The sequence below is a fragment of the Canis lupus genome, chromosome X (assembly GCF_003254725.2).
Source record: "Canis lupus dingo isolate Sandy chromosome X, ASM325472v2, whole genome shotgun sequence".
NCBI classification, from domain to species: domain Eukaryota; kingdom Metazoa; phylum Chordata; class Mammalia; order Carnivora; family Canidae; genus Canis; species Canis lupus.
In genome coordinates, this window is record NC_064281.1 from 44,806,055 (window position 1) to 44,831,152 (window position 25,098).

Below are 25,098 nucleotides of genomic sequence, written 5' to 3' on the forward strand. Positions count from 1 at the left end.
TTATTCTGTATGTTGGTAAATTGAACACCAATAAAAAATTAATTTATTAAAAAAAATAAATGTGAATATCTAGTTGTCCCAGCACTATTTGCTAAAAAGAGTCTTCCTATGTAATTGTCTTGGCGCTGCTGTCAACAATTAACCCACCACAGATGTATGGGTTATTTCTGGACTTTCAATTCTATTCTGTGATCTCTATGTTCATCTTTACATCAGTACTACATTTGTACTGATTACTGGAGCTTTGAAATAATGTTTGAAATCGGAATGTGTGAGTCCTCCACTTTGGTTGTCTTTGGTAAGATCATTTAAGCTATTCTGGATCCGCGAAATTTCCACATGAATTTCAGGATCAGCCTCTCAATTTCTAAAACACTGCAGTTAGAATATTGATAGGGATTATACTGAATGCCTGGATCAATTTAGGGAATGCTGCCATCTTAACATCAGGTCTCCCAATCCATGAACACAGGAGCCATTTCCATTTATTCAAGTTTGCTTTAATCTCTTTCAACTGTGTTTTATAATTGTCAGTGTCTAACTCTTGCACCTGTTTGGTTGATTCCTAAACATGTCATTCTTTGGACTCTACTGTAAGTGAAATCATCTTCTCGGTTATTTATTTGGATTTTTCACTGCTAATGTATAGAAACAGAACTGATTTTTGTATATCAATCTGTCTTGCAACCTGAAGAATCTGAAGTCTTTGCTAAGGTTAAAAGAATTATAGCAACAACAGAACTGAAGGCCAAGTCGACTAACGAAAAGATTGACTCGAACACCATCACTGACACCCTCTGATAGTAAAAGCAAATACAAAAGACACATTACATACAAGGGATCAAACAGGATGGCAGGCTACTCATCAGAATCCATGTGGCTCAGATCTCGGGTTCACGCAAATGGTTTTGAAAAATGAAGGTAAGACAAAAACTTTAAAACAAACAGAAAAGCTGAGCAAACGCATAGCCAGCAGATCTGCCCTACAAAACATGTTAGAGGAAGTTCTTCGGGAAGAAGGCAAATGATATCCAAAGAAAACGTGGATCTATACAAAGAATTGAATAGTGCTGGGCATGGTAAATTGTGGGCGAATGTGAATTTTTCTCTTATATCCAATCTCTTTGAAAGATAACTATCTAAATTAATAACAATAACGATGTACGCACTGTGGAGTTTTAAGACACTGGCAGAAACAAACTGCAAGGCAACAATAGCACCAAGGATGGGAGATAGGAAGCGGAGGCATACAGTCGTATGGTTCTCACAGCGTACACCAAGCAGTATAGTATCATTTGAAGGCATGCTGTGAAAAGCAACAATATATACTGTAAACCCTAGAGCAACAATTTGAAAAGAATGTTTAAAGGTGTAGAAGTAGTAAGCCAACAGTGGAGATAAAATGGAAAACCAGCAAATGTTCAACTGATCCAAAAATATGAAGGGAAGAGGAAAATATGAATTAAAAATGCATATGATAGAAATATACAGCCAGCCAGATGGTAGACTTACATGTAAACTGTTAACACACTATATGTACACTGCCTACACATCAATTCAAAGACCTAAGTTGTCACTTTAGATAAAAATAGCAAGACCCAAGTAGATACTGTCCAGAAGAATCCCACCTTAAATATAAACACATAAAGAAGTCACAAGGACTTGAATGGAAAATGATAATGCTATGGTCTGAAGATGTCTCCTCCAAAATTCATGTTCAATCCTTTTTTTTTTAATTTTTTTATTATTTATTTATGATAGGCACACAGTGAGAGAGAGAGGCAGAGACACAGGCAGAGGGAGAAGCAGGCTCCATGCACCGGGAGCCCGACGTGGGATTCGATCCCGGGTCTCCAGGATCGCGCCCTGGGCCAAAGGCAGGCGCCAAACCGCTGCGCCACCCAGGGATCCCTCATGTTCAATCCTAACCCCCAAAGATGATGGTATTAGGCAGTAAGGCTTTGGGGAAGGGTTTAGGCCCTAGGGCAGAGCCCACAGAAATGGGACTAGGGCCCTTATAAAAGAGGCTCCAGACAGATCCTCTGTTTTCCACCATGTGAGGACACGACCACAAATCTGTGACCTGGAAGAGGGCCCTCGCTAGAACCCAACCACGCTGGCACCCTGATCCCAGACCTCCAACCTCCATAAGCATGAGGAGGAAGTTTGTTTAGAAGCCATCTACTCTATGGTATTTTGTTTCTCCCTCCCAAACACAGTAAGACACAGATACCCAGCAAACGCGAACCAAGTGAGTAGCTAGAGGGGCTAAATTAGTATTACACAAAGTATACTTCAGAATGAGGTTATCACAAGGGAAAAGACAGATTTACACAATAAAAGAGAGGTCTAGTCATCGAGAAGATCTAAAAATCATGAATGGGCATGCATTTTTATTTTATTTATTTTAATTGGAACCACACTAAATAGGTTTTTTTAAAAAAAGATTTTTCTTTATTTGAGAGACAGAGAGAGAGAGAGAAGAGAGAGGGAGGGAGAAAGAGCATAAGCAGGGAAGGGGCAGAGGGAGAGGGAGAAGCAGACTCCCTGCTGAGCACGGAGCCCAATGCGGGACTCAATCTCACGACCCTGAGTTCGTGACTTGAGCTGAAGGCAGATGCTCAATCTATTGAGCTATCCAGGTGCCCTGTGCATGTTTTTTTAAAACACAAGAGCTGAAAACTGAAAAAACTAAAAGGAAGAACAGACCCAAATCAGTTATAGGGAGAGCCTTCAGCATTATCCTGTGCACAACAGACAGCACAAGTGGACGATACAATCAGACACTCTATGGAACATGGGAGCAACACCATCAACAAGCAAGACCTAAGTGATACTTACAGAAGGACGGCAGAAGACATATTCTTCTTCTTCTTTTTTTTTTTTTTTAAAGATTTTTGAAATTTATTGAGAGACACACAGAGAGAGGCAGAGACACAGGCAGAGGGAGAAGCAGGCTCCCCGTGGGGAGCCCGATGCGGGGTTCGATCCCGGAACCCCGGGAACATGCCCTGAGCCGAAGGCAGACGCCCAACCACTCACCCACCCAGGCGTCCTCATACACATTCTCTTGAAGTGCACATACATTGTTCACCTAGACAGACCATATGCCGTGCCATAAAGTACTCAACAACTTCTAAAGAACTGAAATAATACAAACTAGGTACTTTCACCACAAAGAATTAAAATAGAAAGAGGTTGCAGTGAGGTAGCTGGAAAACCACAAAATATTTTGAAATTAAATGACATTTCTAAGTAATGCAGAGATCAAAGAAGAAACCGCAGGAAGCTGAAAACCAAAAGGCAGTGTATCAAAATTTGTGAGGTGGATCTAAAATACTGCATTGAGGGACATTTTTATCATTAAATACTTAGATTAGAAAAGGAGAATTGGGGACGCCTGGGTGGCTCAGTGGTTGAGCGCCTCCCTTCGGCCCTGGAGTACCGGGATCGAGTCCCACATAGGGCTCCCTGCATGTATCTCTGTCTCTCTCTGTCTCTGTCTCTCATGAATAAATTAATAAAATCTTAAAAGAAAAGAAAAGAACAATTGTCTCCAATCAATTATCTAAGCTGTCACCTTAAGAAACTAGAGAAGCAAAGTCAATTTAAACCTAAGGCAAGCGGAAAAAGTATAACGGAGGTTTGAACAGAAATCGACTTAATGGAAAGCACAAAATCAATACAAAGAAATCGATGAAAGTAAGAGCTGGTTCTCTGACAAGATCAGTAAATCTAATAGGTTCAGCCAGACTGCTAAAAATGAAGGAGGGCAGAGTGACACAGAGGAGTCACATGAGTACTGCCAGAGGGGACATCAATACAGATCCTGCAGACATGAACTAGGTAAGAAAATATTAAAAATATGATCCAAAAAAAAGATGAAATGGGAAAACTCCTTGAGAGATAGCAGCTAGCAAACTGCAGTCAAGAAGACATTAACCAAATGGTCCTATCTCTCCCAAAGAGACTGAATTCAGTAAATCAAACACAAAACAAAAACCCTTCCCTCACATAAAACTCTCAAGGTTAAGCAGCTTCACTGTTTAATTTCTACCAAATATGCACACACACATCACACACACACACGCGCGCGCACACACACACACATACACACACACACATTATGTAAAAGAAATAATGCCAGTTTTGTACAGAGCCGGCAATATCCTGGTATCAAAGCGAGACAAAAACTTTTTAAGAAAATAAATTACAGACTGCGAAAAAAATAAAGGGAAACCTCACTGTAAAGGAGTGTCCAGAACCCAGAAGGGAGAGCCATACTGCTCAACATCACTGACAGGAACAATTATCCATTACAGACCCAACAGAATGATCAACATGAAAGAATCCTCCATTACAGGCCCCAACAGGAAAGATGTACACTGCATCTCCTACGAGATACCAACTACCCCGGGACGCCTGGGTGGCTCAGTGGTTGAGCGCCTGCCTTCGGCTCAGGTCGTGATCCCTGGGTCCTGGGATCGAGTCTCCCACTGGGCTTTCCGCAGGAAGCCTGCTTCTCCCTCTGCCTATGTCTCTGCCTCTCTCTCTCTGTCTCTCATGAATAAATAAAAATCTTAATAAAAAAAAAAGATATCGACTACCGCTGCAACTCAGCCAATGAGAAACTATCAGCTCCCTCAACTCTTGCTTTTCTCCAACAGACTTTTGTTCAAAACAACCCCTTCCAACTTCCTCCTCCATAAAATAATGTACCTCCCCTTTGTTTGTTGGACTTGCCTAGGATTTTGCCTTAGGTGGCTTGTTCCAAATTGTAATTCTCTGCTATTCTTGAAGAAACCCACTTTTGCTGGTAAAATAACTGGCTGATTATTTTTAAGGCTAACAAGAACAACAGAAATCATGAACACAGATGTAGTAATCCAAAATAAAATATTAGCTCTTTGAAACCAGTAATATATAAAAAAGAGAAAATACCAGTGAAATGGCATTTGCTCCACAGCTGCAAGGCTGGTTGAGTATTTGATAATCAATCACTCTAACCGAGCATAATAACAGACTAAAAATATATGAACATCTCAGCAGATGCGTAAAAAACATTTGATAAAATGCACTTGATAAAAACTCCTAGCAAACTAGGAGTAGAGAGGGGTTTCTCTCTTAGTCTTTTAGGGTGGATGTCACAAAACTAACATAGACCAGAGGACTTACAAAACCAAGAGAAATGTATTTCTTACATTTACGATGCTCGGAAGCCCAAGATCAAGGCACCAGCAAGTTCTGGATCAGGCGAGGCCCGGCTTCCCATCACACAGACTACTGACTTCTTGTCCTCACATGGCAGGAGGGCCGAGGGAGCTCTCGGGGTCTCTCTGATAAGGGTGCTAATGCCATTCATGTGGGCTCCATGCTCATGACCTCAGGACCTCCCAAAGGCCCCACTTCCAATTACGATCATACTGGAGAAAGGCTTCAACATGAATGCTGGGGAGATGGCAATATTCACTCTCTACGGCAACATCCTTAAACTGATCATTGGCATCTACAAAAATATCTAAGGCTAGTCTAATCATTAATCATGAAGATCTGAATGCTTCCCCTCTAAGGCAACAAGGCAAGTAGGTGTACTTTCGCCACTTTGAGTCAATGGTCTACTGGCTGTTCTAGCCAATAAAAAAGTCAAGAAAAAAGAAAGAAGTAACACAGTCACTATGCACAGGCAAAACCTGACTCCATAAAAAGAATCCACAGAAAAGTTATCTGAATTAAGAAGCCAGTTTAGCAAAGTAACAAGATACCAGATCAGTATGCAAAAGTAAACTGTTTCTATATACCAGCCATAAATAATTAAAAGACGGGAGATTGTAAAAAAAAGCAACACTACATAGTGTAATACTAAAAAACAAGACAGAGAAGTGTGCCACCACAGTCCCCACTACCCAACTACAGAGCTGTGGCTCAGAGGTTTTGAAGCAGATTGACCCTCTCAAAGGAACGAACTTGATTTGCAATGCAGTGCTGAGAAGGTGAAGCCTAGGGGCACTTTCAAAACAGAGGAGGCTGTGGTAAAAGGCAACCTGGAGGAGATGGATGGAGTTCTTGGACATAGAGGATCAACTGCAGGCTGGGTGGATTACCTGAGACAATCAGGGAGAGAGACAGCTGGAAGGAACCTGCCTAGGGTCAGAAAAAAATCTCAAACGTGAACTTGGATAGCTAGCCCTTCAAAGGACCACGGATTTCACTGGTTTACATTATGAAGCAATATATCCAGAGCACTGCTGAAAACACTAGAACAGGCAGCCCCCAGTTAGTGGACCTGAACAGCTGGGTTTGGTCAGGGGAAGAGACAATCAAAGACAGCTCTGCCAAAACCAGTCATCCCAGGGTGACAGTGGGCATACCCAGGTCGGCTCTCCCTGAGGGAGGCGGGGGAGAGTAAGCAGGGAAATCAGACTCCACTTAAATAAACCAGCCAGACACTAAACAACTAAACAAGCAAATCACAGTAACAAACACAGGGAGGGGTGGGATGGTCTAGTAATCAGATCACTACCATATTTTAAATATTTTAGATAGTACAGCAATAAGAATATTTTAGATAGTCAGGTTTCCAGACAAGAAAAAACTTAGGATACATGCAAAGAAACAGGAAAGTATGAATAAGCAAGCAACAGAAATTGTTAGTGGTTGCAACCGGATGTCTGATTTTTCTTTTTAAAAAAGATTATATTTATTTATTCACGAGACACACACACACACACAGAGAGGCAGAGACATAGGCAGAGGGAGAAGCAGGTTCCCCACAGGGAGCCCAATACGGGACTCCATCCCTGGACCCCGGGATCACCACCTGAGCTGAAGTCAGACACTCAACCACTGAGCCACCCAGGCACCCCCAGATGGCAGATATGACAAGGAATTCAAACTAGCAGTTATAAATAGGTCCCAAGAACAAAAGGAAATCACAATCAAAGAAGGAAAGGAAGGTATGATGAAAATGTCCCGTCAAATAGGGAATAACATAACAATAAAGAGAGAACAATTATCAAAAAGAACCGAATAGAAGTTCTGGAGCTGAAAAGTGCAATAATGGAAGTGAACAATTCACTCAAGGAGAGCGACAGCAGTTGAGCTACCAGGGAAAGATTGAGCAGTCTTGAAGACGGAGAGAAATCATTATAATCTGAAGAAAGAGAGGAAAACAAATGAGGAAAATGAACTGAGCTGCACAGAAATACGGGACACTCCTAAGAACTCCAACAGAGATGCATGAATGTGCCAGAACACAGACAGAAAGGAGAAAAAATATTCAGAGATACCGCCTGAAAGAAGCTCAACGAATTCCAAGCAGGATAAAGGGGAAGAGATACACAGACACATCATAGTAAAAATGCTGAAAGCCAGAGGCAAGGAGAAATTCTTGAAAACAACAAGAGAAAAGGACCCATCACTTATGAGGACAAGTCAATCAGATTAGAGCCGATTTCTCAGGAGGCCAGAAGGAAGTGGGATACTATTTTCAACATGTTCAACGTCCAGGAACCTCAAATCCAGTAAACACTTTTTAAAAATGAGAGCAACGTTACTGAATTTGTTCCTTAGTTCTAACAGTTGTGGTTTATTTTTTGTTTTTTGTTTTTGCTTTTCTTGTCAGAGTCTTCAGGATCTTCTATGTCATCTGGACTTGGAGGATATGATGGCTAAGTAAAATAAACCAGACACAGAAAGACAAATACTACATGCTCTCGCTTACCTATGCAATCTAAAATAGACCCATAGAAGCAATGGTTGCCAGGGTTTGGGGCAGGGACAAATGGTCAGGCAGGGTCAAAGGTACAAAGTTACTATTGTGCAAGATGAATATTTCTGGAGATCTACTCTACAGCATAGTACCTTTAGCTGATGATACTGTCTTGTATACTTAAAACTGCTAAGAGATGATCTCATGTTAAGTGTTCTTACCACTGATGATGATAATATAATAACAACTGCACCAAAAAAACAAAGGGAGTGGGAGGAAACTTTGGGAGGTGAAGGCTACATCTATGACCTTGATGCAGTGATGGCATACATCTGCATACACACTCAAGTTGTACACGAGATACGTACAGCTTTACCTATCAATCATACCTCAATAAAAAGTACCGCTTTGGTACCACTAATCACAGGTGTAATTTTTCTATTTCGGGGTATGATTATTATTCTCTTATGATTTGGCATAAACTCCTTGAAATCAGGGAACTGCTTTTTATTGTATCCACAGGCACCCAACACACTGTCTAGATAGTAAGTGGAGCTTGGTGAGTCACAGTTAAATGAATAGAGTCTCTCTTCCTGTGTTTCTTACATAGACATAGACATAGACATAGACATAGACATAGACATAGACATAGACACACACACACATACACTGTTACCATCATCCTTATGCAGATCAGTGTGCAATGCCCAGGCAGCCACCCTGAGCTGGATTAGGAGGTGGAGGAGCACCAGGAGTTTTGCTAGATGGCAGCTCTGAGCTTCTGTAGTAAGGTGAAGCAGCATCATTCTCGGCAGGGCTAAGAAGCTTTCTGAGTCTACGGTAGAGGCTGAGACCTTTGTGCCTTCACACACTCAGTGTCCCCTTGTTACTGCTGATGGCGGGTCCTCAGAATGCTCATCACCAAGTGCAGTGATTCCCTCCCAGACCTTGGACTACAGTGCTCTCTCCGCAAAATAATAGAGCACACTATTTTCTTAGCAGAAAAGCGAGACCAGAAATCAGGCTTTTTGTTGTTTGTCCCCTCTTGATGTGTTTTCTCTCCTTTTACTCACTTCTGTGTTTCTTCTTTGAGTCACTCAACCCAACCCTGCTAACTCCAACCAACTACTACAACACCTGTGCCTGTATTTCACTTGCGATGTAGGGATCTACCGGAGGAGGGCTGGATCCAACTACTGTACTATATATTTTCTGTTCTCTCTTCTGAATCCGTAGGCTTCCAGACTTCAAGAAAAGTACTCCACTGGTCCACAAAAGGAGAATGCTTCAGGTGAGGCTGCCACTCTCAACCACAGCATGACGCAAACCAGTGCTGCCTCATAAGAACCAAAGAGAGCAAAGGCCTGAGAAATCTTAATGCAGATACTCATCTCAATATCACAACTGTCTCCTCTTAGGGACATGAAGTTGTTGTCCGGTTTGGTTTGCTTTTGGCCTCCATCATCTGGGGCGATTTCATTGCACTTGCAGACGTGGCTAGCCTTCCATCCAAACCTCTCTGCTTCCCCCACTTCATTACTGCTTCATTACTGTACCACAGCTCTCTCCTATGCTCTAAATGTACTGATTGGTTTTTCACCTGGCAAGGATATAAAAGCAATCTGTTACCCTGAAACGTCAAGATATGCAAGAGAAACGACCTAAAACCTGTAGCAGAAACACAATGGCTGTGCAACAATAGTGAAGACACAGCAAATAAAACAGTGAATAAAATGTTATTTGAAAATTGTCTAGAGTTTCACACTTAGGGAAAATGACTCAATGTGGTGTACTCCCTTCCAGGCTTCTTTCTATGCATCTTTTGAATTATGAGACTGGAGTGGGGAGGTCATCTACATTCTTTCATCTGTTGCTTTGTTTCCTAACTTTATACCATAAACTACTGTCCATCACGATAACAACGATGAGGATACTGATGCTCACATCCACAGGTACAGACCTTGATCCAGACCAGATATCCACTTAGTGATGCACCTATACCGACTTATCACCCCATAGTGTTTCCTGCACTGAAGAGACATCCTGTTCACTCCATACACAGATCCCGCATAATCAGATTAAGCTGCTGCACACGTTCACCTGCTTTTTGAGCCACAGGACATTTGACACCGAGGTGCATCGCAGGTCAGGGCCAAATCCCATGTCTCTTTATGTACAACTCCAACTCCGCCCTTGCTGCCTGGTGGCTTTGGGTAAGTTACCTCACCTCTCAACCTCGACGTGACTCAGTTTCTTGGTCTGTAAAAAAAGGAATGTTAACTTTAAAAATACCTCCCAGTATTGTAGTGATGATGTAGTATTGATGACTTTGAAAATTGTATCTGTAGATAAAGGGCTAAAAACAATGCCAGGCCTAGAGTAAGCCTCCTCAAGTGTGAGCATCTATTCCTAAGTCTCTCTAGTTCTGCTTTCTACTGGTGCCCATTATCGTTCCCTCCTGTTTGCACCAACTTCTCTCCTCCTGCCCCACAGACACCTTCACCTCACCCTCTCCCTTTCCCTCCCCACTGCCCCTTTCCTCAGACTCTCCACAAACACTGTTTACCACCTCCTCATGATTGAGCTCAGAAAATATGAATGCATCGGCCTTTTGTTAAATCAATAATGAATGCTAGTGGAAGAGAAAAATCAACACAATGAAAGTGGCCATATGAAAACTCCATGAGAAATGAAGTATTACCGATGACGAGCTGACTAGCAACAGCAGTGTCATGTCGTTCCCAGATTCAAATGTGACCAATCTGGCACAGGAGAACTGGACTCCAGAGAACTAATGGCAATAAAAGAAGCCACGTGAGGAGGTTCTTTGGCCTTTAAGTTTCTCTCCCTGAAAGGATTACGCCAACTCTTGGACTCATGTTCTATCCTTATCCAGTGACCACTCACTTTTCCAACCATCACACAAAATGTCTGAACAGGTCATTTGGTCTAATTTCCTCGAGAGGTTTCCATTCAGACTGTCCATAGGAGCACACGATGATGAAGTCCAGCCCTGCATTCAGGCATCACAATAGCCCATAAGGAGAGCTGAATACTCATCATGCTCATAAAAATACGTCCTCCCTTGTGGCCCCCCTCCCCCAGACTTGATTCTCGAGTCCCTGAGGAGCTGACGTGATAGTGCCAAGTCCGGCCGGTGAGTCAAAGGTAGTCTTGCCACCATCTGTCCAGAACATGCTTCGGGGAAATGTGGAGAAAAAAAACAGGAACAGCAGCAGCTAGAACTGACTGGCAGCTCACCACATGCTGGGCACTGTCCTGACAACCTTGCTTGTCTTAACAGAGTCAGTGCTCTAAGCCACCCCGAGAACTATCTAGTGTTTCCTTGTTGCTAAATGAAATGGGGCACACCGACGTTAAGCAGCCTGCTCAGTGTTGCCCAGCTCTAAGTGCTGGAGGCACAGGTCTGAAGGCTTTGTGGAAGACCCACTGTGCCACGTAGTTCTTCAATCCATGTCAACCTCCAATGGCCACTGGAAAATATTTAGAGTAAGAGCTAACATCTAACACAAACTGGTTTTGTAGCATGGAACTGTGCAGTAAACAGAAATGTGATTTCAACAGCAATCACTTAGATGGAAGCTCGACAGGACTGGATTCAGGGTACTGTATGGAAACAGTACTCTCAGCCTCCCTAGTACAGCACCCAGCATGTCAGGCTCCTAGCTGAAGGTCCTGGGTTTGTGCATCAGCGAAGGCATCAAACTGTTGTCACTTCTCCACCTTCACAATGGAGAGAGAGGCCAGGTGGCAGGACAAACAGGACCATTCCCCTGCCCCAGTAGTTCCCAGACAAGCTGTCCACATAAGTCAGAAACCAGGAACTTTTAAAAAATGCACACGCTGTGATCCACACCCAGCGAATCTCGTTTAGTGTGGCCACAATGGTGCCCTAGAATCTGTGATTTTTAACTCTGCCTAGGAAACTGTCAAGAACTTTATTAAATCCCTTTGGCAGCAAGCCGGTCTCCAATGGAGTGACTCTTTCCCGACAGACATGCACATGAGAAGACCAGCCTGAAAGCACGCAGGAAGACAGGACTTAAGGAACACAGCATGAGAGTCAAACCCAGGGCAGGGCAGTGGATTTTCTGAGAAGACATCACGCTCCCACTGGCCTTTCTCCCTGAAGGCTTCACTATTGATCTCAAATCTATTCCCTTCATGGCCGGCCGGTGGGAGTGGTGACAGGAGATGACATTTTGATCCCATGATGGCACAGACTTTTCTAGGGGACCATGTAACTCATATGATGTGAGGTCATGTGATCTCTTATCCCCATCTCCTCTCAGCCTTAGGTTTGTTCTTGCACCCACATTCCAGTCCACATCAGCCTGGAACAACCAGAACTTGGGGCAAACGTCTTCCCTTCACCTGCCGGAAACCTGCCCCTGACCTTCAGAGATCGTGTCCCTCTTCTTTCAACTGTACTTCTGTGGTCTCATCTGCTGTCCCAAACAGGACAGTAGCTTAAAGCCCTAGCCTAGCCCCTCACTCTGCTGTCCCTACGTGGGAAAGCCTTCTCATCAATGAGGAGAACCCCAGTCCCAGGAGCTAAGAGCCATAACTACCATCAAACCATCCTGGGCACTGACATGCCATGGCACTGGTGACCCTGAAACAAACCTTTACCTCACAGCCCAGCTGTCCCTGAAACATTTTCTTATCACAGTAAGCAAACAGAAGAGGAAGGGGCCCGGAATCCTTACTGGGCAGTACTGTGCCCTACCCCACACTGCCATGCTATTTCCCCTGACCAAAGCCAGGCAAGGACCGCAACATTCTTATCCTTTGGCTGTGAATAAGAGGTTTTGGGGGGTACCTGCATAAAATCACCTTCCTGTGGTTTAAAACCACGGAATACTTCATATCTAAACGAAAACACTGGTGCATTTTGAAAATTTCAGAGGGCATTTTGATTGTTGAAATGATGAAAGGGAGGTACTGGCATTTAGGAAGGGAAAGTTGTAGGGATGCAAACCTTTTCTGCAGAGACTTCAAAACACTGGATTTACCGTAAGTGGAACTTCCTTGTAAATGAGGGAAACGTGCATGTTGTTCCACCTGGAAACAAACCCAAAACCCTGGACTATTTTGGAAAACAATCAGCTCAGGGAGGATTCTTGGCTTTGAGTCTGCGACCACATGCCCGTATCACTTGATATCTGTGGCTGTGCATGGAGGAAGGAGAATGAGGGGAATGCAATTGTATGGACCTGATGGATCTTCTCCAGGATATGCTGGGAAATATCAGGATAAGCGGGAGATGTTCATAACGTGAACATCTGCCAGGAGTGGCTGAACAAAATGAGCTTAACCACTGCCGCTTTGTCTCCATGTCTGTCTCCCTCACCAGACTCTTACTCCTTCTTAGAAGGTTGGAAACATGCCCAGTTCATCTTGGTGTCCTCAGGGCAAAGGACCTGACACTTGGCAGAAGACCAGTCCACGCTCGTGGAATTGAAGTAAACTGGGAATGGCTGGACCCGGTGTCATAATGATGAACCATATGACACAATCATGTCCAGGCTGAACCATGTCAGGCTGCAGAGGGTGGGAGGGAAGTGCCACAGATCTTGGACTTAGGAGCCATGCAACAGGGTAAGTCCAGCCTACAGTACTGATCTCCCTTCTGTCCCTCAGGGGTCCTAGATTTAACCAGTTACAACAATTCTAACCATAAAGGTCTAACGCAGAAAAAGAGATAACTTTACTGCTTAAGTTTTTGCATGAACCTTGTTTTTAGCTGGCCCAAGGCCCAAATTCAGGCACAGCACGCTCTGGTCAGGAAGCAGAAGCTGACCTGAAAGTCTTCCAGGCTGAGGCAGTGTCGGGCTAGTCAGAGCACACACACACATACACACACACACACACACACACACACACACACACACAGGAAGTCTAACCCCAGTGGGCACACGGGATACTCCTGAAACAGAGTTTACAACTGTTAGGGAGCCCAGAGCCAGACATACAGGGATCAGGCAACACAGCTCACCAGGGCCCCGCTGTGGCCTCCCACTCTGGGACCTTCCCCTTTAGGACTTCCTGTCCAGTCGGAATATTCATTTGAGCTCTTGGTTTCAGAGGGCTGTCTGGAGGCAGTCAGCTCCAAAAGTTTGTTCTGTCCATAACACCAGTTCACCCTCTTTCTGAGGGCGGAGGTCATGTAGAGGTATTGTGGCTACAAATCCCAAGAGCTGGGGCTGGGCCTGCTGTCCCACAGTCTGCACTCTGGCAGGTGTGGCTGTAGGTGCAGCAGCCAGTCTGCATTCAAAGCGCTCACAGCAGCTTGGAAGGACTGTACTGCGAGTATTTCTTTAAAAAAAAATAGCAAGTTTCGAGGAACCATCTGGGCAAACAGAGGACATTAAATGTCTTTGCTTCCTTCCCTTGAGTCTCCCCAGGTGCCAGGCTTGTGTGTTCTCCACGGTTACAAAATCAGTGTGTACAATTCTGAAATTGAACCTTTATATTTCTTTACTCATCCCCTACTCTCCTCCAAACTTTTTGTATGGAGGGGCTGTTATCAAAAGGGACAAAAGGGGGATGCCTGGGTGGCTCAGCGATTGAGCGTCTGCCTTTAGTTCAGGTCGTGATCTTGGAGTCCTGGGATCGAGGCCCACATAGGGCTCCCTGCATGGAGCCTGCCTATGTCTCTGCCTCTCTCTCTCTCTCTCTGTGTGTGATTTACATGAATAAGTAAATTTTTAAAATCTTTAAAAAACAAACCAACAAAAAAAAACCAAAAGGGACAAAAGTATTTCCGTAGAAAAACCTACTACATAACGATAAAGTCTCATGATCGTCAGGAATTGGTCAGGATGAAATTCTGACTTTTCAAAATTTTCAGCATGGATTTCCATCGCCTCCTGTTCCTTTTGTCTCTCTCATTTACGCAGCCACCAGGCTACAATAGGTGGTTCCCTGGCTGGGAGCAGCTGCATTGAATAGTGGCCCTGCCTCACACCTTCAATCAATTTTCTCATACATCCAGACGCCAACAGCCACAATGTCAGAAGCCATTTTGAAATCCTCCCTTTTCCCCTCTCACTGAAAGTTTATCGAAACTCAGAGCAGTAGCCTGACACTTACCAGGTGACCATACAAGGGCCAGAGGACATCCTTGTTGGAATGCTGGGAGGGGCAGCCACAGCAGCAATAAGCAAGCTGAAGAGAAGGCTGGAGTGCTCCCGCGCGCCCCCCCCCCCCCCCCCGTCTTTGCCTCTAGTTTATGGAAAGCTCTTTCTGGCTCAGGGAACTGATTAGGTTCGTTTTCTCCCACTTGGGAGGAGAGAACAAGTTGAACTTTCAACATTTTTGGCTGACCCAAAGTTCATCTTTGGGAAGGTTTGTATCCTTCTTCCTGGCCTTGAGAAAATAAAGACCCAAGTCATATGGTGGCTACACTTGTTCCCTCATATCATCCAGCATGGCTAAAGCAGCCAAGGCACACTGTGTGCTAACAGCCCTGGAGTTGGCTCTTTTGTTTTTACATTCTTTAACATTTCCTTCTCAGAACAGCTCAGCTGCTGTTTCATACCATGGGTACATCTATAGTCACCAAGGCACCAAAGGCTTATCATCTCTATCACATCATCCTTCCCTTACTCAAAGAAGTCTTTGACCATATTCTAGCGAGTCAAGGTCTTCTTGCTAGTGTGTCCCATGGCTGCCACTACTGTTTCAGATGTCCCAAGACCACCCTTGCTTTTGGTGAATCCCCAGAAGGACCCAAAGGACTCAGCATACAGTCATCTTCAAGGCTAAGATTTATTACACCAGAGGACCCAGGGGAAAAAGTGCCCTGGGTAACATCTGGAGGAAATCAGGGCAAGCTTCCACGAGTCCTTTTCCCAGTAGAGTCACATTACTTGGGCCTCCAGCAAGAAATCACAACAGCTCATGTGAAATGTTACCTACCAGGGAAGCTCATGACTAACACAGTGTCTGAGGGCTGTTTTGGGGGCTGGTCACATAGGCACTCTCTGCCTAGCATGTACCGAGATTTCAGATTCCCAGAAGGAAAGCAGGTGTTTAGCATGAAACATACTGTTTGGAAAGTTCAGGAAGAATAAGCATCCTGCTCAGGTAGGGAATGGTGGGAAACTTTCTGAAATTCAAGTTCCTGGCTTCAAAGAGAGGGCCAACATGCTGATCTTTGCAAGGACAGTAGAGTCAGGCCTGCTACGTTAACTCTTCTCTGCACAACAACCAACAGCAAAGCCTCAAAATACATAACCAAGTCAGACAGCACTGAAGGATAAATGAACAAATCTACAAAAGATAGCTGTAGAGTTTAACACTCTCTCAGTAATATACAGAAGGAACAGAAAGAAAATTAGCAACATGTGGGTGAACTGAACAGCACCATGCACTACCTGGATGGAAGTGGCAAGTATAGAACCCTTCACATAACAACAGCAGAATATACATTCCTTTCAGTGCATATGGGAGTTTCCCCAAGGTACACTGCATCCTGGGTCATAAAACACATATTACGAGTTATAAAATTGTTGAAATCAGAGAGAATGCTGTCTGAGCAAAAGAGAAAAACTACAAATACGTAAGAAAAAGTTAAGACGAAAATCACCAAACACAAGGAAATTATACCATATGCTTCTAAATAATCCATGGCACAAAGGGCAAGTCTCAAGGGAAATTGGAAAATGGTTTGGATACTAACCCTTTATCAGATGACTCGAATGGAAATGAAAATACAACATATCCGAATTTGCAGGATGCAGCTACAACAGTGTTTAACAGTACATGTACAGCATCAAGTGTGTGTATTAAAAAGAATAAAGGATCCAAATCAATAATGAAAGCTTCCACCCTAAGAAACTAGAAAAAATAAAAATAAACTCAAAGCAAGCAAATAAGGGAAATAGACATTAGAGCAGATATCAGGAAAAGAACAGAGATATCGATGACACCAAAAGCTGGGGGGCGCCTGGGGGGCTCAGTAGGTTAAGCATCTGCCTTTGGCTCAGGTCATGATCCCAGGGTCGTACTCCCTGCTCAGCGGGGAATCTGCTTCTCCCTCTCCCCTCCGTGCTACTCGTGCTCTCTCTCTCTCATGCTCATTCTCTCTCTCTCAAATAAATAAATAAAATCTTTTTTTTTAACTCCAAAAGTTGGTTCTTTGAAAAGGTCAATGAAATTCATTAATTTCTATCCATACGGACGCAAAAAGAAACATAAGTTAAGCAAAGACACAACTTACCAATATTAGAAAAGAAAAAGGTTACAGGCTCCACAGAAATTAACAGGATTCTAGGTCTCAACCGATACCAAAAGAATGGGATTGTCCCCTGCATATTTTCAGACCATAATGCTTTGAAACTGGAACTCAATCACAAGAAGTTTGGAAGAAACTCAAACACGTGGAGGTTAAAGAGCATCCTGCTAAAAGAAGAATGGGTCAACCAGGAAATTAGAGAAGAATTAAAAAGATTCATGGAAACTAATGAGAATGAAGACACAACCCTTCAAAATCTCTGGGATACAGCAAAAGCAGTCCTAAGAGGGAAATACATCGCAATACAAGCATCCCTCAAAAAATTGGAAGACACTCAAATACACAAGCTAACCTCGCACCTAAAGGAACTGGAGAAAGAACAGCAAATAAAACCTACACCCAGCAGAAGAAGAGAGTTAATAAAGATTCCAGCAGAACTCAATGAAATAGAGACCAGAAGAACTGTAGAACAGATCAATAAAACCAGGAGTTGGTTCTTTGAAAGAATTAATAAGATAGATAAACCATTAGCCAGCTTTATTAAACACAAAAGAGAAAAGACTCGAATGAATAAAATCACGAATGAAAAAGGAGAGATCACAACCAATACCAAGGAAATAGAAACGATTTTAAAAACATATTAGGAGTAGCTATATGCCAATAAATTAGGTAATTCCAATCTAGAAATGGATGCACTTGTGGAAAACCACCAACACCCAAACCGGAAAGGCAAGAAATAGAAAACCTGAACAGGCCAATAACCAGGGAGGAAATTGAAGCAGTCACCACAAACCTGCCAAGACACAAAAGTCCAGGGCCAGATGGCTTCCCAGGGGAATCTATCAAACATTTAAAGAAGAAACAATACCTATTCTACTAAAGGTGTTCCAAAAGATAGAAAGGGACGGAATACTTCCAAACTCATTTTATGAGGCCAGCATCACCTTCATTCCAAAACCAAAGACCCCACCAAAAAGGAGAATTATAGACCAATATCCCTGATGAACATAGATGCAAAAATTCTCAACAAGATACTAGCCAATAGGATCCAACTGTACATTAAGAAGATCATTCACCAGGACCAAGCGGGATTTATCCCTGGGATGCAAGACTGGTTCAACACTCGTAAAACAATCAATGTGATTCATCATATCAGCAAGAGAAAAAACAAGAACCACATGACCCTTTCAATAGATGCAGAGAAAGCATTTGACAAAATACAGCATCCATTCCTGATCAAAACTCTTCAGAGTGTGTGTCCTTCTCCGATTGACTTATTTCACTCACCATAATACCCTCGAGTTCAACATTATATGGTCTCATTCATTTGGGGAATATAAAAAACAGTGAAAGGGAATAAAGGGGAAAGGAGAAAAGTGAGTGGGAAACATCAGAAAGGGAGACAGAACATGAGAGACTCCTAACTCTGGGAAAGGACCTAGGGGTGGTGGAAGGGGATGTGGGCGAGGGGGTGGGGGTGACTGGGTGACGGGCACTGAGGGGGGCACTTGATGGGATGAGCACCGGGTGTTATTCTATATGTTGCCAAATTGAACACCAATAAAAAAAAATTATAAAAAAAAAACCTCTTCAGAGTGTAGGGATAGAGGGAACAGTCCTCAGCATCTTAAAAGCCACCTACGAAAAGCCAACAGCAAATATCATTCTCAATGGGGAAACACTGGGGCCTTTCCCCTAAGATCAGGAACACGACAGGGATGTCGACTCTCACCACTGCTATTCAACGTAGTACTAGAAGTCCTAGCCTCAGCAATCAGACAACAAAAAGAAATAAAAGGCATCCAAATTGGCAAAGAAGAAGTCAAACTCTCCCTCTTCGCAGATGACATGACACTATACGGAGAAAACCCAAAGGATTCCACTCCAAGATTGCTAGAACTCATACAGAAATTCGGCAGTGTGGCAGGATACAAAATCAATGCCCAGAAATCAGTGGCATTTCTATACACTAACAATGAGACTGAAGGAAGAGAATTTAAGGAATCAATCCCATTTACGATTGCACCCAAAAGCATAAGATACCTAGGAATAAACCTAACCAAAGACGGGAAGGATCCATACCCTAAAAACTACAGAACAGTTCTGAAAGAAATTGAGGATAACACAAAGAGATGGAAAAATATTCCATTCTCATGGATCGGGAGAATTAATATTGTGAAAATGTCTATGCTACCCAGGGCAATTTACACATTCAGTGCAATCCCTATCAAAATATCATGGACTTTTCTTCAGAACGTTGGCACAAATCATCTTAAGATTTGTGTGGAATCAGAAAGGACCCCGAAGAGCCAGGGGAATATTGAAAAAGAAAACCAGAGGTGGGGGCATCACAATGCCGGATTTCAAGTTGTACTACACAGTTGTGGTCATCAAGACAGTGTGGTACTGGCACAAAAACAGACACATAGATCAATGGAACAGAATAGAGAACCCAGAAATGGCCCCTCAACCCTTTGGTCAAGTAATATTCGACAAAACAGGAAAGACTATCCACTAGCTAAAGGACAGTCTCTTGGGGATTCCTGGGTGGCTCAGTGGTTTAGTGTCTGCCTTCGGCCTGGGGCATGATCCTAGAGACCCGGATCAAGTCCAACATTGGGCTCCCTGCATGGGGCCTACTTCTCTCTCTGCCTGTGTCTCTGCCTGCCTCTGTCTGTTTCTCAAGAATAAATAAATAAAATCTTTAAAAAAATTATTTTTTTAAAAAAGGACAATCTCTTCAATAAATGGTGCTGGGACAATTGGACAGCCACGTGCAGAAGAATGAAACCAGACCATTCTCTTACACCATACACAAAGATAAATTCAAAATGGACGAAAGATCTAAATGTGAGACAAGATTTCATCAAAATCCTAGAAGACATGGGACACCTGAGTGGCTGAGCAGTTAAAGTGCCTGCCTTCAGCCCAGGGCGTGATCCTGGAGTCCCGGGATCGAGTCCCACGTCAGGCTCCCTGCATGGAGCCTGCTACTTCCTCTGCCTGTGTCTCTGCCTCTCTCTCTCATGAATAAATAAATAAAATATTTAAAAAAACAAAAAAAAAATCCTAGAGGACAACACAGGCAACACCCTTTATGAACTCGGCCACAGCAACTTCTTGCAAGATACATCCAGGAAGGCAAGGGAAACAAAAGCAAAAATGAACTACTGGGACTTCATCAAGACAAAAAGCTTCTGCACAGCAAAAGAAACAGTCAACAAAACTAAAAGACAACCTACAGAATGGGAGAAGATATTTGCAAATGACCTATCAGATAAAGGGCTAGTATCCAAGACCTATAAAGACCTTATTAAACTCAACAGCAAAGAAACAAACAATCCAATCATGAAATGGGCAAAAGACCTGAACAGAGATCTCACCGAGGAAGACATAGACATGGCCAACAAGCACATGAGAAAATGCTCCGCATCCCTGGCCATCAGGGAAATACAAATCAAAACCACAATGAGATACCACCTCACACCAGTGAGAATGGGGAAAATTCACAAGACAGGAAACAACAAATGTTGGAGAGGATGGGGAGAAAGGGGAACACTCTTGCACCGGTGGTGGGAATGTGAACTGGTGCAGCCACTCTGGAAATCTGTGTGGAGGTTCCTCAAAGAGTTAAAAATAGATCTCCCCTATGACCCAGCAATTGCACTGCTGGGGATTTACCCCAAAGATACAGATGCAATGAAGCGCCGGGACACCTGCACCCTATGTTTCTAGCAGCAATGTCCACAATCGCCAAACTGTGGAAGGAGCCTCGGTGTCCATCGAAAGATGAATGGATAAAGAAGATGTGGTTTATGTATACAATGGAATATTACTCAGCTATTAGAAACGACAAATACCCACCATTTGTTTCAACGTGGATGGAACTGGAGGGTATTACGCTGAGTGAAATGAGTCAACTGGAGAAGGACACACATTATATGGTCTCATTCATTTGGGGAATATAAATAATAGTGAAAGGGAATAGAAGGGAAGGGAGAAGAAATGGGTAGGAAATATCAGAAAGGGAGACAGAACATAAAGACTCCGAACTCCGGGAAACGAACTAGGGGTGATGGAAGGGGAGGAGGGCGGGGTGTGGGGGTGAATGGGTGACAGGCACTGAGGGGGGCTCTTGACAGGATGAGCACTGGGTGTTGTTATTCTGTATGTTGGCAAATTGAGCACCAATAAAAACTAAATTTATTATTAAAAAAAAGACAATTTACAAATTAAAAAAAATAAAGCTCAACCAAAAACCAAAGAACAAAAAAATCACCCGGTTAATCTGAAAAACACATTATTTACTTTTTTTTTTAATTTAAACACATTCAAGAATGAAATTCCAGGCCGTGATTTTCTTTGGAAAATCGTACCAGACATTTAAGAAGAACTAACAGCAATTCTACATAACCCCCTCAAGGAAATAGAAGAGAGGGAACATTTCTCAAATCATTTTATCAGATTAGCATTACCCTGATACCAAAATCAGAGAGAGTACGAAAATCACATTCAATAATATATAAAAAAATAATAATAATACAATTTGACCCAATTGGGCTTATCCTGGAACTGCAAAGGCAGTGTAGTATTTAACAATCAGTTAATAGGGCTGCCTGGGTGGCTCAGTCGGTTAAGCGTCCAACTCTTGGTTTTGGCTCAGGTCATGATGATCTCAGCGTCCTGGGATGGAGCCCCATGTTGGGCTCCATGCTCAGCGGGGAGTATGCTTGTCCCTCTCCCTCTGCTTCCTTCCCCCAACCCTCAGCTCACACTCACACACACACACACACCCACTCTCTCTCTTTCTCTTAAGTATAAGTAAATCTTTTAAAAAATAATTAGTAAATCATAGTAGTAATTATTAGTAAATAATTAGTAAATCATATAAAAAAAGAACATGATCACATCAATTCATGCAGAGAAAGCATCTGACAAAATTCAACAGCCATTCACGAAAAACGCACTTAGCAAACCGGGAACAGAAGGGAGCTTTCTTAACCTGGATATAAAGCATCTTACAAAAATACCTACACCCTCCATCCTTCTTAATGGAGAAGGACAGTGTGCTTTCTTCCAAAGACCAGGAATGAGGCTAACATATCCACTCTCCCCTCTGTTATTCAATATTTGCTGGAAGGCCTAGCCATTGCAGAAAGGAAAGAAAAAAGAAAAATCAAGAAGGAGGAAATAAAATTATTCCAATTCAGAGGTGACATGATTATGTACAGAAATAATCCCATGAAATTAAAAAAGAACCTCCTAGAACTAATAATGAATTCAACGTTGTAACAGCATACAAGCTCAACACAAAATGTCAAGCAAATTTCTACATGCTAGCAATGAGCGATTACATAACAAAACAAAAAGCCGAAACTACACATACCATACCATATTTACAACAGCCTCCTCCCCTCAAGCCTAGCAAAACACACACAGGATCCGTATGCCTTAAACGACAAAAAGCTGAGGAAAGAAGTCTAAGAAGACCTAAATAAATGGAAACACATACTGTGTTCATGGGTCGATAAAGTCAGTATCATTTAGATGTGATGGAAGGGGAGGAGGGTGGGGGGTGGGGGTGAATGGGTGACAGGCACTGAGGGGGGCACTTGACAGGATGAGCACTGGGTGTTATTCTGTATGTTGGCAAGTTGACCACCAATAAAAAAAATTTATTTAAAAAAAATAAATAAATAAAATAAAATAAAGAAAAAAAATAAATTTGATTTAAAGATTAAAACGGAAGTCCCTGGTTGGCTCAGTCCATTAAACATTCAACTCTTGGTTCCACCCCAGTCATGACCTCCTGGATCATGACATTGAGACTCTGCATCAGGCTCCTTGCTCTTGCCCTTCGCCCCAAATCAAATAAATAAATATTTTTTTGAAAATAATAAAATGAAACAGACATCTTTAAAATTGATCCCTGGTTGTAGGTAAGTTCTCAAAGATCTGGTCCCTGGCACTAATCTAGTAAGTCAAAAGGAGAAATAAAACTCTTGCCAATTTTTTCTATTTCAAGTGGCTATACAACCAAAAGATTGTAGAAGCCAACAAAGCTGCCACAGCATGGATTTTTCCCATCTTGCTCTGTGGAGGCTAATGAGCCCCAGCAGTTAAGGAGGAGTTGAAGACATTAGCCTCCTGAACGTTGGCTTACCAACAACTGAGATCCACCATACACTTCACCCAGGTGGTAACATTCTTCAGTCCTTCTTCCTCCAGGAAGACTGGGCTTCAGATATAGGTGCATACACAGCGGCTTTGTCATTCCCATCACCTTAGAAGATTCCAATCATGCTCTAGGATTGACAGTCTTCACCAGCTTCTAAAATCTTCTTCACAAGAGAGTCAATTCTGTGGTGGAGGAATAAGGAGTTTCTTTTGGGGCAAGAAAATATTTTCCTTTAGTGAAGAAAACAATGGGGAGGCTAAAGTGGCCTTTCCCTCCAAATTTGTGTGGGACATAGAGTTAGGATTTATGCTCTTGCCTTGGACCTGAGGGCCCTGGTCCAAGTTGCATCATCAGACACCTCCTCTATGTATCCATGGGCAAAGCCTTCCAACTCTATGCCACCACAGAAGCTCCTTGATAGAGGACTCCTGTGTTCTGCCATTGGTCTTTAGCTCCCCCTTGGCATACACCTAAACACTTAAATACAAAGTGTCACCATTGACACCTACAAATGCATTCTTGTGATTATTTGACTTGGAAGGCAATGCAGCCATAGTTGCTTCTCAGAGTGTCTCTAAGTCAGTACTCTTTTTGCAATAGTATTAGAGAACTACACACCCCATACTGGCATATTCAACAACAGAACTGAACAGATCTAAAAGGAGAGAAGCAAAGATTCTTGGATTGGTGCAACACTAGGCAACCAACAGCAGCAGCAGTACATCATACAGGAGTGGGGTGAGGTAGAAGGATGGTGAAAGAGATAATAGTCCAAAGAATCAGAGAGGAGCAGCACAGGTAACTAAGAAGAGAGGTTGATTAATAGAGCCTAAAATTGACCCTAAACAAAACAACAATAACTATAAGTCAGAAACTATATTCCATGCAAGAGGGAGAAAAATCGATCCTTGGTTGCTAATAAGATGCTACCACTGGGACTTTGGTAAATTATTCCAATAGTCTATAAGGCCAGCTGCTTTTGGATAATAAGGTATATAGTAAAACCAGATTACTAATTCCATGTGGTCTATAAAACAATTTTCTTGCTCGGAACTAGTGAGCAAGATAGCATTACATTGTATAAAACATTCAGTAAGATCAGAGATGATAGTGTATTGAGGAGCATGACAGGGAGTGAAAGAAAAACCAAGTGCAGAGTAAGTATTTGTACCAGGCGGGATATATCCCAAACTCTATGAAGATGTAAGGAGTCAAATATAATCAGCTGACTGACATACTATGTTGAATTTAGAACCTCTTTTAAAGACACTCATATTGATAATATTCTCCTGTTTCATTTATGTTTTCCCTCTTTGGTAAAGACTCTTCAGAGAGCCAATCAGAATTACAAATCTTTTCTGAGTAAAAGGTAAATTTCTCAAGTTCTGCCTACCATCTCTGAAATCCAGGTGTCTTTCAGAATCCTTTGTTTAAAGTTGCCAGTACATGCACAATTTATGAATCAGGCTAGTTTCTGTTTTTCTGCAGCTACTTTCTACTTTTTATCATAATAGGATTTCCCCTACTGAGAGTTAGGACATTTGCAAAACCAAGTATTAGAACTAAGTTGGTTATTAACATGAGAAACAAAGCCAATCATAAGAAGCTTTAAATTTATATGATAGAAAGAAAAATGATAGAAAATGATTATTAGAAAATGTAAGATTTGCAATGAAAATTGTCTCTACATCCAGATGCCAGTTCTCTTTCCCTTAACATGGATATAAAAAAGCTAATGAGGCTGTGAATTCAACTTACCATTCTAAGTTGGGAACCTACTGTTAAAAACTTACAACTTGTTGTTCAACTACCTCAGTCCTATAACTGAAAGAGAAACTTTGAGCATGATTATGGAAGTTTCAAGGTGGATCTTTTTTTAAAAAAAGATTTTATTTATTTATTCATGAGTGACATAGAGAGGCAAAGACACAGGCAGAAAGAGAAGCAGGC

General features: G+C 42.5%; 1 long non-coding RNA gene across 2 annotated transcripts; it reads right to left on the minus strand.

Annotated features, from left to right (window-relative positions):
- Positions 1 to 801: 801 nt before the first annotated feature.
- LOC112673082 (uncharacterized) lies at positions 802 to 14,940 on the minus strand. Of its 2 annotated transcripts, none has more exons than XR_007409255.1 (3): positions 14,825 to 14,940; positions 9,809 to 9,967; positions 802 to 9,308 (listed from the first exon to the last, which is right to left on the minus strand). It is a non-coding gene; the product is annotated as an uncharacterized LOC112673082 (long non-coding RNA). The 2 variants fall into 2 exon arrangements; XR_003144665.3 differs by having other exon boundaries at positions 802 to 7,667; positions 8,385 to 9,967.
- Between the last annotated feature and the right edge of the window lie 10,158 nt (positions 14,941 to 25,098).